The sequence below is a fragment of the Crocuta crocuta genome, unplaced genomic scaffold (genome assembly GCF_008692635.1).
Source record: "Crocuta crocuta isolate KB4526 unplaced genomic scaffold, BGI_CrCroc_1.0 scaffold234, whole genome shotgun sequence".
NCBI lineage: Eukaryota > Metazoa > Chordata > Mammalia > Carnivora > Hyaenidae > Crocuta > Crocuta crocuta.
Window position 1 is genome coordinate 2,979,501 of NW_027529647.1, and position 14,559 is coordinate 2,994,059.

Genomic DNA, 14,559 nt, shown 5'->3' on the forward strand with positions numbered 1-14,559 from the left:
CCCCCACCCTGTGAGGGTCCTGGATGCGAGTTGGAGCCGGGTGTGGGGGACACGGCACGGCCTCAGGAACACGTGTGTCCCACCTCTGGGAGAGTCACAGGCTTCTGTTCGAGGGCCGCCCGCCCACCTGACGCCGCCGCGGCCCGCTCTGCGGGAGGGAGCCTGGAGTTCACGTCCGCTGCTGCCTTAACAAATCACCACAAAGGGCACCTGGTGGCTCAGTGGGTGACGTGTCCGACTCGGTTTCAGCTCAGGTCATGATCTCATGGTTTTGTGAGTTTGAGCCCTGTGTCGGGCTCTGTGCTGACAGCACGGAGCCTGCTTGGGATTCTTACTCTCTCTCTCTCTCTCTGCCCCTCCCCTGCTCACGCTGTCTCTGTCTCTCTCAAAAACGAAGAAATTTTAACAAGAAAAAAATCACCACGACTCAGCATCTTGATGCCACCCAGACGTGCTCTCCCACAGCTCCGTGGGTGGAAGCCTAGCAAGGGTCTCCCCAGGCGAAAATCAAGGTGTGACCAGGACGATGTCACCGAGGCTGCGGGCTTCCTGCGTGCCTACGATGTGCCCGTCATTCCCGCGGGACGCAAGCCTAGTTTCTTGGCAGTCTTAATGGACTTTGAGGGATGAGTGTAACCACTATTTCCATTTTATGGAGGAGAAAACGGAGGCTCTGAGGGTCTCGCTGAAGCCCCCACGGCTGAGAAAAGCCCCCGCCGGACCTTCAGCCCAGATCTGTCTGGCCCGGAGCCCAGCCCCTTCCTCTCTCAGGATGCTGATGGGGTGTGTGGGGCCCAGGCGGGGCCACGGGATCCGGGAGGCAGAGGGTGAAGTCGGGGTCACTGCAGCAAAGTTTCCCAGAGGAGGTGGGAGCCGGGCTTCTGCAGAAGTGAGACAGGCATGGCTGGTGTCCAGGGGGCCCCGGGGACGCTGGGGAGGCTGGGGCTGGCTGGCCCTAGGTGGGAGTTCACCTGAGCCCCGTCTCACATGCACGTGCTGGGGTGACTTGTGGGTCTGTCCCTGCCCTAGCTGACGATAAGCCAGGAGAAAGTGCTGGAGGCTCTAGAACCCCTTCCGCCCAGACTCGGAAGGAAATCAGAGCCACATCCTGCTTGGGACAGGAGCGGGAAGCAGCAAGCCCGGCCAGGACTGCGTGCGGCCATTTAAGTTGTAACCCAGGGGTGCCTGGGGGGTGCAGGCAGCTAAGTGTCCGACTCTCGAGTTCAGCTCAGGTTGTGATCCCATGGTTCGTGAGTTCGAGTCCCCCGTCGGGCTCTGCGCTGGGCGCTGCTTGGGATTCTCTTTTTCTCTGTCCCTTCCCCACCTACCCCCCTCTCAAAAAAAAAAAAAAAAGTCATAATCCAAGACCCTCTGGGTCAACTCCATTTCCTGGCTTCCTCTTGTTCCCTCCCATTTCTTTCTGCTTTTTCCCCCCCAGGGCAAAGTGCGACTGCAGTCTCCAGTACCACAAATTATGCAGTCGAGTTTCCCACATTTGGGGAACTCGCAGGGGTCAGCACATCCAGAGTGCGATGGACACGCCTCATCCTGGGAACACCACCTTCGTGGTCATGGTATCTTCCTTGCCAGGTAAGCATTGCTTTTTGGTTTTAATGGTCCCTTTCAGCTCCAGGTTCAGGTGACTGAATAAAAAAGAAATGAGTACAGATTTGCCAGCCTTCCTCTAGACAGGGTGGTCATGCTCCCTGGGCTGGGAGAAGCCACCCTCATTCGGGGGGGGCCAGGGTCACATCCCCTGTCTGATGGGTCAGAGCCCCTCCTGCGCCTGGAGCTGGCTGCACAGCTGGGCCCCGTGCTCTGTGTCGGGGTGCTGTACGCAGAGAGCAAGTTCAGGCGAGTCAGAGTCAGAGGCTGGGAGGAGGAGGGGAGGCAGGGGCTGGCCAAGGACACTTGCCGGTGACTGAGGACCGTCAGAGGCACCCAGGGGTACGCACACACTCCAGCCTGACAGAGCCCCTCCTGCCCGCCCAGGACCATGGAGCACGGCCTGCCTGGGGTACTCTGAAGCCAGGACCCCCCTTCCATGGGCCCTGGCGCCCAGCCACAGTGACAGGGCCCCCCAGGCGCCCCGGGGCCACCCCAAGGATCTTTAAACCGTCACACCCGGTCGCGCAGGTACCTGGCTGGATGGGAGCAAGCGAGAGGCTCACACCTGCCAGGACCAGGGTGTTGCCGGGGGTGCAGAGGATGGGAGACACTGGCCTCCCTCCCTCGCCACCTAGTCTCTGCGCAGCTACAGTTGCAGGGTGGGGAGGAGGAGGGAGGGTGGGGAGAGTGTTTCATTTAGTGAGTGAAATACAAGGTGCCCACTCACATGTGAACGTTGGGTAAGTCAATAATTCTTGTGCGTGAGCTGACCCGTGTAATATCGGGGCCATGCTTCTGTTTAAGATGTATCCCTTGTTCACCCGAGATTTGAGTTTAACTGTGCGTCCTGTGTGGTATCTGGTGACCCCGTGGACGGGTCCCAAGCAGGAGAAGGCGGAGGCGTCGGTGCCCGAGGTAGGTGGCCCAGGGCCCTGGACATGCCTTCTTGTCTCGTTGGACTTTCCTTACAAAACGCGTGCTCAAGGATAATAAGAATTTTAAGACGGTGACAGGAGACCCCAAGCGTGGGGTTCTTCTGAGCAGGAGGTGCTGTGTGGTGTGATTGCCCATGGCCACCGATACTTATATTAGAAATTAAACTTGAGAAGGGTGCCTGGGTGGCTCAGTTCATGGGGCATCCAAATTCAGCTCAGGTCATGATGAAATACAGGGTTCATGGGTTTGAGCCGTGCATTAGGCTCGCTGCTATCAGCACAGAGCGAGCCTCGGACCCTCTGTCCCTCTCTCTCTCTGCCTCTCCCCCACTGATCTCTTGCTCTCTGTCTCTGTCTCTGTCTCTCAAAAATAAAAATAAAACATAAAAAAGATATTAAACTTGAGAAAAATTAAAACTATTCATTAACTCATTTAAAAATAACAATTATAAAAAAATTAAAAACCAAATAAAAATAACTGCCATAGATCCATGAGTGGTCAACTACAAATACTACTTTTTCACGAAAAATAATTTTATTTTCAAAAAAGAAAACCCACCATGGGCATCTGGGTGGCTCAGTCGGTTGAGCGTCCCACTTCGGCTCAGGTCACGATCTCACGGTTCGTGGGTTTGAGCCCTACATCGGGCTCTGTGCTGACAGCTTGGAGCCTGGAGTCTGTTTCAGATTCTGTGCCTCCCTCTCTCTCTGATCCTCCCCTGCTCATGCTGTCTCTCACTCTCAGAAATAAATAAAAAACATTAAAAATTAAAAAAAAATAAAATGCATTGTCCCGGTGCACCTGGGTGGCTCAGTTGGTCAAACTTCCGACTTCAGCTCAGGTCACGATCTCACGGTTCGTGGGTTCAAGCCCCACATCGGGCTCTGGGCTGACAGCTCAGAGCCTGGAGCCTGTTTCAGATCCTCCCCTGCTCATGCTGTCTTTCTCTCAGAAATAAATAAAACAGTGAAAAAAAATGCATTGTCCATTTTTTAAAAATTGTAATAGCTTTTTTATAAAGTCTAGATATGAGCCTCTTATCTGACGTATGATGTGTAAATATGCTGTCTGGGCTGGGGCTGCCTCTTCACCAGCTTGGTACCCAAATCTCAGCAAGTGGAAGGGAGAAGTTCCAGCTGACGTTTATCCGGGAGCAGCAGCGTGCAGGGGGTGGTCTAACCCGCGGGACCGTGCTCCCTCGCCCAGGAGTGATGGTTGAGGACGGCGCAGAGAAGTCTCGGGGTCCCCCGACATTTGGAGGCAGGGGCCTGAGGGGGAGCCAGCCCTGGGACGGAGGCTCTGGACCCCAGGTGAAGGACGACGTTGCCAGAGGGAGTCACCCGTCACCCGCTGTGCGGGGTGCTCATCACCTCGCCTCGCCTCGCCTCACCTCACAGGCCGCCCTGGCCTGTAGTAGGGGCCGTCCTGTGCGCTGCAGGGTGGTCTCCACCGGCTACTGCCACCACCCCTTCCCGGTTGTGACAACCAACGATGTCTCCAGACATCGCAAAGCATTCCACGGGGGGACAAGCCACCCCGCAGAGAACCCCAGCGTCAGGTGTATGTAGGGACGTGGAGGCCTGTCTTAGGCGCCTCCTGTCTGCCCGTCGGTGAGGGAGGCGCACACTATTGGGGCGGGGGACGCTCAACCCCCGACACTGGACGGATGAGACCAAGCGCAGCTTACTGGTGGCGTGGACCGATGGCCAGCCACGCAGGGCCACGGCAGCTGCACTTGGGAACAGAGTGACCCGGCCGGGGTGTGGGCGGCAGGCTTTGTGCCCCCTTCCTGAGGGAACATGTGACGGGCTCGTGTGAACTATCTCGTGGGCTGGCAAGGGACATGAAGCCCCCTGTTCCGGGCCGAGCAGGTGCCGCGCTCCATCTGGCAAGGACGACCCCATATGCTGCGGGGAGGCCTCCAGCCCGGTCACTCGAGGCCCCCTGGTTTCAGGTTCAAGGCAGGTGTAACGTGGGTTCTTGATTCTAGGCCTTCCACTGAAGGCCCCTCGGCTCCTGCACGGCCCGGCCCAGAACCTTCCTGTGGCCGGCTCGCTGGGGAGGGCCCGGCGTCACCAGCAGGATCAGCGTGGGAACATGGGCCGTAGTGGCTTCCCTTTAGACGCCGTGGCATGGAGCTCAGCGGCCCGATCCCCTCCCCTCCCCCCATGCACGCTGCGGCTGACTTCCTCTTCTAAACTGTATTCACCTGTGCAAATGTTTGCATTTCCGACGAGAGTGCGCCTCGCTCACACTGCTTGTTTCACTGGTTTCTGCTCTCCAGGGACACTCTGCGTTTATTTTCACTGGCACAGCACGCACACAGGGGTCCTGTTTTATTTTATTTAATTTAATTAATTTATTTTTAAAAAATTTTAAATGTTTTATTTATTTCTGAGAGAGAGAGACAGCGTGAGCAGGGGAGGGTCAGAGAGAGAGGGAGACACAGAATCCAAAACAGTCCCCAGTTTCTGAGCTGTCAGCACAGAGCTCGACGCAGGACTCAAACCCACAAACTGTGAGATCATGACCTGAGCCGAAGTCAGACGCTTAACCAACTGAGCCACCCAGGCGCCCCACATGGGTCCGCTTTTAGAGGCAACTAGGAAGCCTTCGCTGCGCCCACAGACACAGCACAGCTGGAAGCCGCAGTTCCCGGTCATGGGGCACGTGCATTCCCAGCAGCGGGGCGCCGGCCCTGTCGGCTGACCCTCTGCCCTCCCCGCGATGACGCCCCTGCTTCCGGGGCTCAGACCCCAGAGAAGCGGCCCAGCACACCCTCCTGGGTGTCCCTAAGTCCCTCTTAGGACGGAGGGAGTGTCACCCTTTCTGCCCTGGAAGTTAACCTGCAGCGAAACGTGGTTCCCTGGGAAAAGTGAACGTGCACTCTGCTCCTGTGGGAGCCAGCGCTGGGGGACGGAGCTGGGCCCCGGGGTCTGTCCCTCCGGCTCGGATCCCAGGCTGCAGGCGACCCGTCCCTTTGTGCCATAGGCAGACGGGCAGGAAATCAATGTCTTGCTCTGCTGACAGAGGCGTCCCTGACATCTCAAAGGCAGGAGACCATTAAATGCCACGGACACGACACGCGGTTCACGGGGGAGATGAGGCTTCGAGCCACGGCTGGGGTCCCCCCGCCCCCCACGCCGGGAGTGCGGTGGCTGAGATGTGGGAGAGCAGGGTTTTTTCTTTTTCTTTTCTTTTTCAACATTTGAAAACTTATTATGAAAAATCTGTAGGCTTAAGCAGCATCGGGGGGACAGTTCCGGGGCCCTCATGTCAGCGGTCACTCGGCCCCTTCCCCTAATGAACGTCCCGGCACAGTGATGGACACCGGGCCGCAGACCCCACCCCGAGGGCGCCAGCGCGCCCTCCCACGCCGCGCCCAGCTGTCCGGGCTCTGGGCTGGGACACTTTGGCCGCCTCCCGTTTTCCGTCACGAACTTGACCCTTTCCAAGAACACCCTTTGCGGGTTTTGTAGAGGGTCCCGCAAACGGGGTTTGTGTGATGTGTCCTTAGGATGAATTAGATGGAGGTTACGGGTTTGGGGGGAAGGGCCTTGCAGCACCTCAGGATGGGGGGACCTGCCGCTATGCTGACCTTCCTCACCTGCTTATGGTGGTGTCTGCCACCTGGAGGTCCCGTCTTAGCCTTTGTCACTGACAAATACTTGGGGGAGTCGGCACCTTCATGGCCCATCAGCTAAGCGTCTGACTTCCCCTCAGGTCATGATCTTGAAGTTTGTGAGTTTGAGCCCCGCGTCGGGCTCTGCGCTGACGCTGACGGCTGGAGCCTGGAGCTGCTTCGGATTCTGTGTCTCCCTCTCTCTCTGCCCCTCCCCCCCTCATGCTCTGTCTCTCTCTCAAAAATAAATAAACATTAAAAACAATGAAAACTTTGGCCCCTACTCTTCGCATTTGTTGGTGCATCGAGATTTGGTTTGAATTCCAGAAGCTCTTCGAACAGCCTCCTCTCCCCTGCTCTGCGGAATCACACTCAGGCTGCCAATGATCTTCAGGCAAAGTCCTTCTAAAGTGTGTTGTGAGTTAGTGGATCCAGGAAAATTGTCACTACGTGTGTCACACATAAGGGTGACACAATTATGTAAGAAGCTTCAAGAACCTTTTTTTTTAAAATTTTTTTTTTTAATTTATTTCTAGGAGAGAGAGAGAGAGACAGCGTGAGCAGGGGAGGGTCAGAGAGAGAGGGAGTCACAGACTGAAACAGGCTCCAGGCTCTGAGCTGTCAGTCAGCACAGAGCCCGACGCGGGGCTCGAACCCACAAACCGCGAGATCATGACCCAAGCGAAAGTCGGACGCTTAACCGACTAAGCCACCCAGGCACCCCAAGAACCTTTTTTTTTAATGTTTTATTTATTTCTGAGAGAGAGAGAGAGAGAGAGCATGAGCAGGGGAGGGTCAGAGAGAGAGGGAGACACAGAATCGAAGCAGCTCCAGGCTCTGAGCTGTCAGCACAGAGCCAGATGCAGGACTCGAACCCAGAACCGTGAGATCATGACCTGAGCTGAAGTCAGGCGCTCAACCGACTGAGCCACCCAGGCGCCCCTCAAGAACCTTTCTGTCCAGATATTCCTGTGAGAGAAATGACCCAGGGGCTATGCACCTGTCTTAGGTTCTGGTCACAAATGTGACTTTTAGGATTAGATCAAAATCATCGACGGCTTCGAGCCCACATTGCTGCCACCGGCATGTCACTTCTGTCAAGAGGCGTGTGTGCAATTAATGAAGAGGCAGGGCTGGCCAGAAAACCAATTATCACAAACACATCAGGTGTGAGCAGCGCAGCACAAATCTGGCTTCCCATTGACTGACGCCAATCATCTGCGACACACGCGCCCTCAGCCCTGGTCTTACACCTTTGGGGACTCTTGTAAAATGTCAGTTCCGGGCCTTTCCGAGCGTGCTCCCTGCAGGGTCCGCTTTGCCACACACCTGGGTTATGTGTGCATAGAATTGGGAGGGCCTTTCTCGCTGCCTGCAGTCTCGATGCTTTGTTCTGATTTGCCTGGTACGCTCGCAAGAAGAAAGACCCGGAAGACAGAGCCGGGACATTAACTGATGGGGTCTCGGGCACAGCCACAGGCCTGGAGGCTGGTTCACGCTGCTGGAGACCAGGCTCCCATGGCCTTCTGGATGGAACACTCCTTCCTCCCTAGCCTGGTGGGCGTGGCCTGCCAGCCTCTAGCACACCCACAGAGAGGGGTCCCCCCTCCAGAACTTTCTGAGGTGGCCCACCGACTGCTGGACGGATGGGGACGGACGTGCCGCTTCCCCACATTCCTCCCTCCAGCAGCGCGGGCCGGGGCCCTCCACCCTCACGGGGCAAGGCTCCCGCTAAGGGCAGGGGTCGTGAGCTCGGCCGGGAGCCCAGCCCGGGGCCTGCCCTCCCCCACCCTGGGTCTGTGCTCAGGGAAGGTTTGTGCAGGTGAACCAGGGGAGAGGTTTGGGCAGGGAAGCACACTCGAGTCCCAAAAGCCTTGCGGACTTCAGGAACATCTGGAATGTTCTCCAACAGAATGCCCCGTTTACTCAGCGCTTGAGGTGGAATGTGTGCTGCTCAACGGTGGTTAGTGGTGTCCTGTGTCAATGCAGCATTTGGCTCGGGCTGGGAGCGAGGGGTGGGGGGGGGGCTGTACCTATGTGTTTGGGGCGGCCCAAAGGCGAGCCCCGGGGCTGGACACGCGTGTGCGGATCCCCCCCTGTTAGAGGAAAGTCTCAGTCATTTGGGGGATGAGGGCACCTGCATGTCGTTAGAGCAAATTGCAGGCCCGCTTCGAGGGGCTTTCAGGTGAGGCGCTGGAATCGTTTTTGAATTACTTGTCATTGCTGGGGTGGGGGCAGCTGTGTCCCTTGCCTGTGGGCTGGGAAGACTCTAAGGCAGAGGCCTCGCGAACCTCCCAGGCGAGTCGGGTGAGCGGGGAATGAGGGGCCGAGGGCTGCTGTTCGGTTGTCCCGGGAGGGGCACCCCTTGGCTCGTCGGCCAAGGCGGGGGTCGTGTTAGTAAGGGGCTGCTTTCATCGTCACCTCTTCTTGCACCCAGACTTCTCCAGGGATCAGGGCCCCTGGCACGACACTGGCCCCCTGGCTAATTCAGCGTCATCCTACTGTGAGGTCAGCTGATTGGATCCCTTAATTTGCTCTTGCCGGGGAGCCTAGCATCGTCACAATTTGGGAGGTCGGATGCGCCCGTCTTTAGGGGGCCTTGTTCTGCTGCCGGCAAGACCCACCTCCATGAGGTTCTGAGCCCCTGACGGGGCATCCCAGACGTGCCACGCAGAGAAGGCTCTCGGCACAGCCGCTGCTGGGTGCCTGGCTGGCTGGGTCGGTGGGTGGCTGGGTGGCCAGCGCGAGGAGGCAGAATCTCACCCGGTACCTGGCGCCTCTGCTCCTGCGGACATTAGCAAGACATTGAGATGAACACAAGCCTCCTTCATGTCTCTGAAGCAGTCTTGTCCAATCGAAATGGAACGAGAATGTTCTGGAGCCACACGAGGAAAACAGAAACAGGTGAGAAGTTTAATTACAGATTTGATTTAACTCGCTATATCCAAGATATTAGCATTTTAACGTGTGGTTAATATACATTATCACTAAGTTATTTTACATTCTTGTTTTTCAGTTTTAGCCTTTGAGATCTGACATGTCTTTTACATTTGCAGCACATCTCAATTCAGACCGGCGCATTTCGAAATGTTTATATTTTTTAAAATTTTGGGGTGGAGGAGGGGCAGAGAGAGAGGGAGACACAGAATCTGAAACTGGCTCCAGGCTCTGAGCTGTCGGCACAGAGCCCGACGCGGGGCAGAGAGAGAGGGAGACACAGACTCTGAAACAGGCTCCAGGCTCTGAGCTGGCAGTCAGCACAGAGCCCGACGCGGGGCAGAGAGAGAGGGAGACACAGACTCTGAAACAGGCTCCAGGCTCTGAGCTGGCAGTCAGCACAGAGCCCGACGCGGGGCAGAGAGAGAGGGAGACACAGACTCTGAAACAGGCTCCAGGCTCTGAGCTGGCAGTCAGCACAGAGCCCGACGCGGGGCTCGAACCCACGAACCGCGAGATCATGACCTAAGCGAAAGCCGGACGCTTAACCGACTAAGCCACCCAGGTGCCCCTCTCCCTGCCCGTTTTTATATTATTTCTGCTTCCCTTCTCTTATGCTCATCTGTTTTGTATTGTAAAGTCCTCATATGAGCGAAGTCATATGATATTTGTCTTTCTCTGACTAAGTCCGCTCAGTATAATACCTTCTAGTTCCATCCACGTAGTTGGAAATGGCAAGATTGCATCCTTTGTGATTGCTGAGTACTACTCCATTGTATGTATATTCACTGTATCTTCTTTATCAATTATCAGTTGATGGACATTTAGGTTCTTTCCATAATTTGGCTCTTGCTGAAAGCAATGCTATGAACATTGGGGTACTTGTGCTCCTCTGCATCAGCACTCCTGTATCCTTTGGGTAAATCCCTAGCAGTGCTATTGCTGGGTCGTAGGGTAGTTCTATTTTTAGTTTTTTGAGGAGCCTCCACACTGTTTTCCAGAGCGGCTGCACCGGTTTGCATCCCCACCAACAGTGCAAGAGGGATCCCGTTTCTCCGCATCCTCTCCTGCATCTGCTGTTGCCTGAGTTGTTCATGTTGGCCATTCTGACCAGTGTGAGGTGGTGTCTCGTTGTGGTTTCGATTTGTATTTCCCTGATGATGAGTGATGTTGAGCATTGTTTCATGTGTCGGTTGGCCATCTGGATCTCTTCTTTGGGGAAGTGTCTATTCGTGTCTTTTTGATGTTTTATTTTTTGAGAGGCAGAGAGAGACATAGCGTGAGCAGGGGAGGGTCAGAGAGAGAGGGAGACACAGAATCCAGAGCAGACTCCAGGCTCTGAGCTGTCAGCACAGAGCCCGACGTGGGGCTCAAACCCATGAACCTTGATCTCCTGTCCTGAGCCAAAGTCAGATGTTCAACCGACTGAGCCACCCAGGTGTCCCAAGATGTTATTTTTAAGTAATCTCTACACCCAACATGGGGCTCAAACTTACAAACCTGAGATCAAGAGTGATGTGCTCTAATGACTGAGCCAGCCAAGGGCTCCCTTTACATTTATTTCTATTTTTATTAAAAAAAAATTGTATTTATAGAAAGAGACCAAGTGCAAACAGGGGAGGGGCAGAGAGAGAGGGAGAGAGAGAGAGAATCCCCAGCAGGCTCTATGCTGTCGGCACGGGGCTTGATACAGGGCTCCATCCCAGGACGGTGACATCATGCCCTGAGCTGTAATCAGCAGACACTTAACCCTCTGAGCCATCCAGGCACCGCATGTCCCTTTTTAAAATGAACTTTGCACCCATTCAGACTGGGTCAAACAGTAGGACACATAGCCAGGTCACAGCTGCGGGAGCTGTGTGGTCCCCTGTGTCCCGCGGGGGGGCGGGGGGGCTCCAGTGTGTCCTCCCCTCCCCCAGCCAGCTGCAGAAGGAAGAATTACTCAGGGCTGGGCTGGGCCCCTCCCCGGAGGTGGGAGGAGTGCCCACCCTCTCCCCTCTCCAGGGCAGGCTAGACTTCCTGAATCNCCGAGAAACCGGCATTGCACCTCGACCAGGTGATCCAGGTGAGTGAGGTGCGTGGCCGTCGGGCGCCCCCGTGATGCTGTGGTGAGAAGGGCACCTGACCTCTGTGAGAATGTCCCCCCAAACAGAACCCCGCTGTCATCTCCAGAAGACATGAGACAAACCCAGGTTGGGGGATACTGAGCATGACACATGTCATGTACTTTCTGAGACTTCAGGTGGGGAAACACAAGGAGTGACTGATGACCGGAGGAGACCAGGGCGCCCGATCACCAATGCAGGGTGGCCCCGGATGGGCTCCAGGGACAGAAAGGGGACCTTGGTAGGAAAACTGGTGAAATTCAGGTTTCCTGGAATTTGGTTAGTAGTGACACACCACTCCCAGCCTCTCAGTGGGGACAAGCGTGCTATGGTTTTGTGAGACCCTATCAGGGTTGGGGGGGGGAGTTGGGGAGGGGTTGTATGTGGCTCACTGTGCTGTCTTTGCGACGCCTCTGTAAATATTAAATTATTCCAAAATAGAAAGTTTATTTTGGAAAACTGCTAAAGATCAAAAAGCTGGCGCACTGACCCTCAGTATGTTGAAAATCCAAACACCAGTTAAATAACGGTGCATAGCAGGAACACTTTGATCAGAAAGGTTTTATGTAGGAAATATTATCTTAAAAAGTCATTCTGCACTGGGCTTTTAGCCACCGGTAAGGTCCTCTGCATACCGATCACATTTCTGACAAACTTCCACATCTTTTCAGTGAGGAAGTCAAATGCCAAAATGGTGACCAATCGGGTGCCTGGATGGCTCAGTCGGTTAAGCGTCCGACTTCGACTCTGGTCATGATCTTGACGTTCATGGGTTCGAGCCCTGCATCTGCTCTGTGCTGACAGCTCAGAGCTTGGAGCCTGCTTTGGATTCTGTGTCTCCCTCTCTCTGCGCCTGCCCCACGTGTGCTCTGTCTCCCAAAAATAAAATAAACTTTAAAATAATTAAAAGAAATATCTATCTATCTATCTACCTACCTACCTACCTACCTACCTATCATCTATCTAGTTTAGAGAGAGACAGAGAGAGAGAGACAGTTCAAGTGAGAGGGGCAGAGGAGAATCCTACATGGCTCCACACTGTCAGCATAGACCCCGACGCGGGGCTCAAATTCACAAACCGTGAGATCATGACCTGAGCTGAAGTCAGACGCTTAACCGACTGAGCCGCCCAGGCGCCCCAATTTTATTTATCTTTTTAAGTAAGGTCTGCATCCAACGTGGGGCTTGAACTCACAACTCTGAGATCAAAAGTCGCATGCTCCACCGACTGAGCCACCCAGGCGCCCCGCTTCGTGCCAGTTTTTAAACAACACTGGTCTATTCGCTGACTGGTGAACACTATTCAACTTTCACCGTGTGGACCCTTAGGGGCTGCAGCTCTGTATTTAGAGTATCGGAGAGGCAGGTCCCGTGGGAGACGAGATTCCCGCCAGCCCCGGTGGCTGGCCAGTCCACATGGATCTGGGCAGTCTGGGGCGTGCCCAGCCCGCCCGGCCGCCAGACCCCGCTGCACCCTGTCCCCCTGGGACCACTGCCTTAGCTCTCAGTCGTGAACGCTGAACTTGGGCTTCAAAAGGGGGACGTGTTATAGGACTTGCGTTTGGCCAGAGACAATATTTTGTTTCTCTGGCTGTTGTGCTGGGTTCAGGGATGCAGGAAACCATGTTGTAGAGTGTGTCAGATCCTTGTTCCTTTTTTTTTTTTTTAAGCTTATTTATTTAGAGAGAGAAAGAGAGAACACACACAACCAGGGGAGGGGCGGAGGGAGAGGGAGAGAGAATCCCAAGCACCTTCCACGCTCCGTGCAGAGCCCGATGCAGGACCCGATCCCATAAACCCTGGGGTCATGACCTGAGACAGAACCAGGAGCCAGACACCCAACGGATTGAGCCGCCCAGGCGCCCCCCACTCAGAAGACTTTTACTCTGAAATTCTCATGCTGGTTTCTCCCTTCCCTTCCCTGGGGCTCCCAACCGGCGGGCGTAGGGGTGTATAGTCTAACCACCTGTGCGCGGCGGGCACAGGGAGTTTGGGTTTGCTTGGGGAAGTCTCTGGAGGAGACTGGTTTTTTCCAGCAAAGATTTCTTTTTATCAAGGTGGAATTCATATAATGTAAAAGTAACCATTTTTACATGAAGAATGCAGTGACCCTCAGTGTTCGAGAAGAAGCAGAGGTCATCCCTGCCCCCGCCAGCTGGTGCCCTACAAATCTTCCATTTGTCCCCCGAAGCCCATCTCTGCTGCCTGAGCCCTACCTTCCACTGCCCCCATTCCTCCCCTGGGGCTGGTCTGTTTGCTTTCACACCCACAAGTAACAGTAATAAAAGGAATGTGAGCAACTAATGGGAACCGATCGCTGTGTTAGATGCTGGGAACTTGCTGTGTTAGATGCTGGGAACTTGCTTGTTTACTCTTCAGAACTGTGTGACTAGCTTCTATCTTAATCCTCTTTGTATAGTGGAGTATACTAGGCACAGAGAAGTTAAGCAATTTGCCCAAGGGCGCACAGCCATCTTAGGCTCCAACTCAGCCAGAATGACCGGTTTCTTTGTGGGCTTGATCATGACAGGCTTACGAGTTTCATCATCTCCCCCACCCTCCGTGCAAACAAAATCAAGGCAAAGTCTTAAAATAAAAATCACTTTGGTTTGAGAGATTACAGAGGCTGAAGTAGGTGGTGTGGGAGTGTGGGGGTGGGGGTGGGGAAGGACCTTCAGCTGCCGGGGCTCTGGATTAGTAACTTACTGTTTTCTTTGTGAAATTGTGCTGGGAGTTTTCAAAAGGCTTGCTGACACCTCAGTAATGCGCAGTCGTGAACCCTAAGCCAGAAGCCAGCAGAGTAGGGATCAATCTCTCACGACAGCATCAGAATGAGAATTTAGATGGAATATGGCTCGTGTATCCAACATTCGTGTTATCACTGGTGCTTTCTCCTAGTTAAACATCACTGTCGCTCGTTCAACATCGTGTTTCCAGCCACGCGGCCGTTGGCGGGAGGAAAGAATAGCTAATACCTTTACAGCTTCGTACTTTTATTGCCGCCGGTCTGAGCAGGGAGGATAGATTCACAGTTGGTCTCATTTCACTCCATGCTTCTTTCCCCTCTCAGGTATAAATATTATATGACTTTACCAGTAGTAGCATCACATGCTATAAATACAACCTCGGATTGTGTGGCTCAAGGAATGATTCTGGTACATGAAAAGGCTGACATTTTCCTGGGTGAGCTTTCTGTTTTGTTTTTAATTTTTACAGTTTATTTATGTTTGAAAGAAAGAGAGACAGAGCATGTACAGGGCAGGGTCAGAGAGAGAGAGGGAGACACAAAATCAGAAGCAGCTCCAGGCTCCAAGCTGTCAGCACAGAGCCCGACGCGGGGCTTGAACCCAC

The 14,559-nt window shown here is 54.5% G+C and overlaps 1 non-coding gene across 1 annotated transcript; it reads right to left on the reverse strand.

Moving 5' to 3' along the window:
• Positions 1 to 1,435: 1,435 nt before the first annotated feature.
• On the reverse strand, positions 1,436 to 1,598 carry LOC144230483 (U1 spliceosomal RNA). The gene has a single exon (XR_013334769.1). It is a non-coding gene; the product is annotated as a U1 spliceosomal RNA (small nuclear RNA).
• Between the last annotated feature and the right edge of the window lie 12,961 nt (positions 1,599 to 14,559).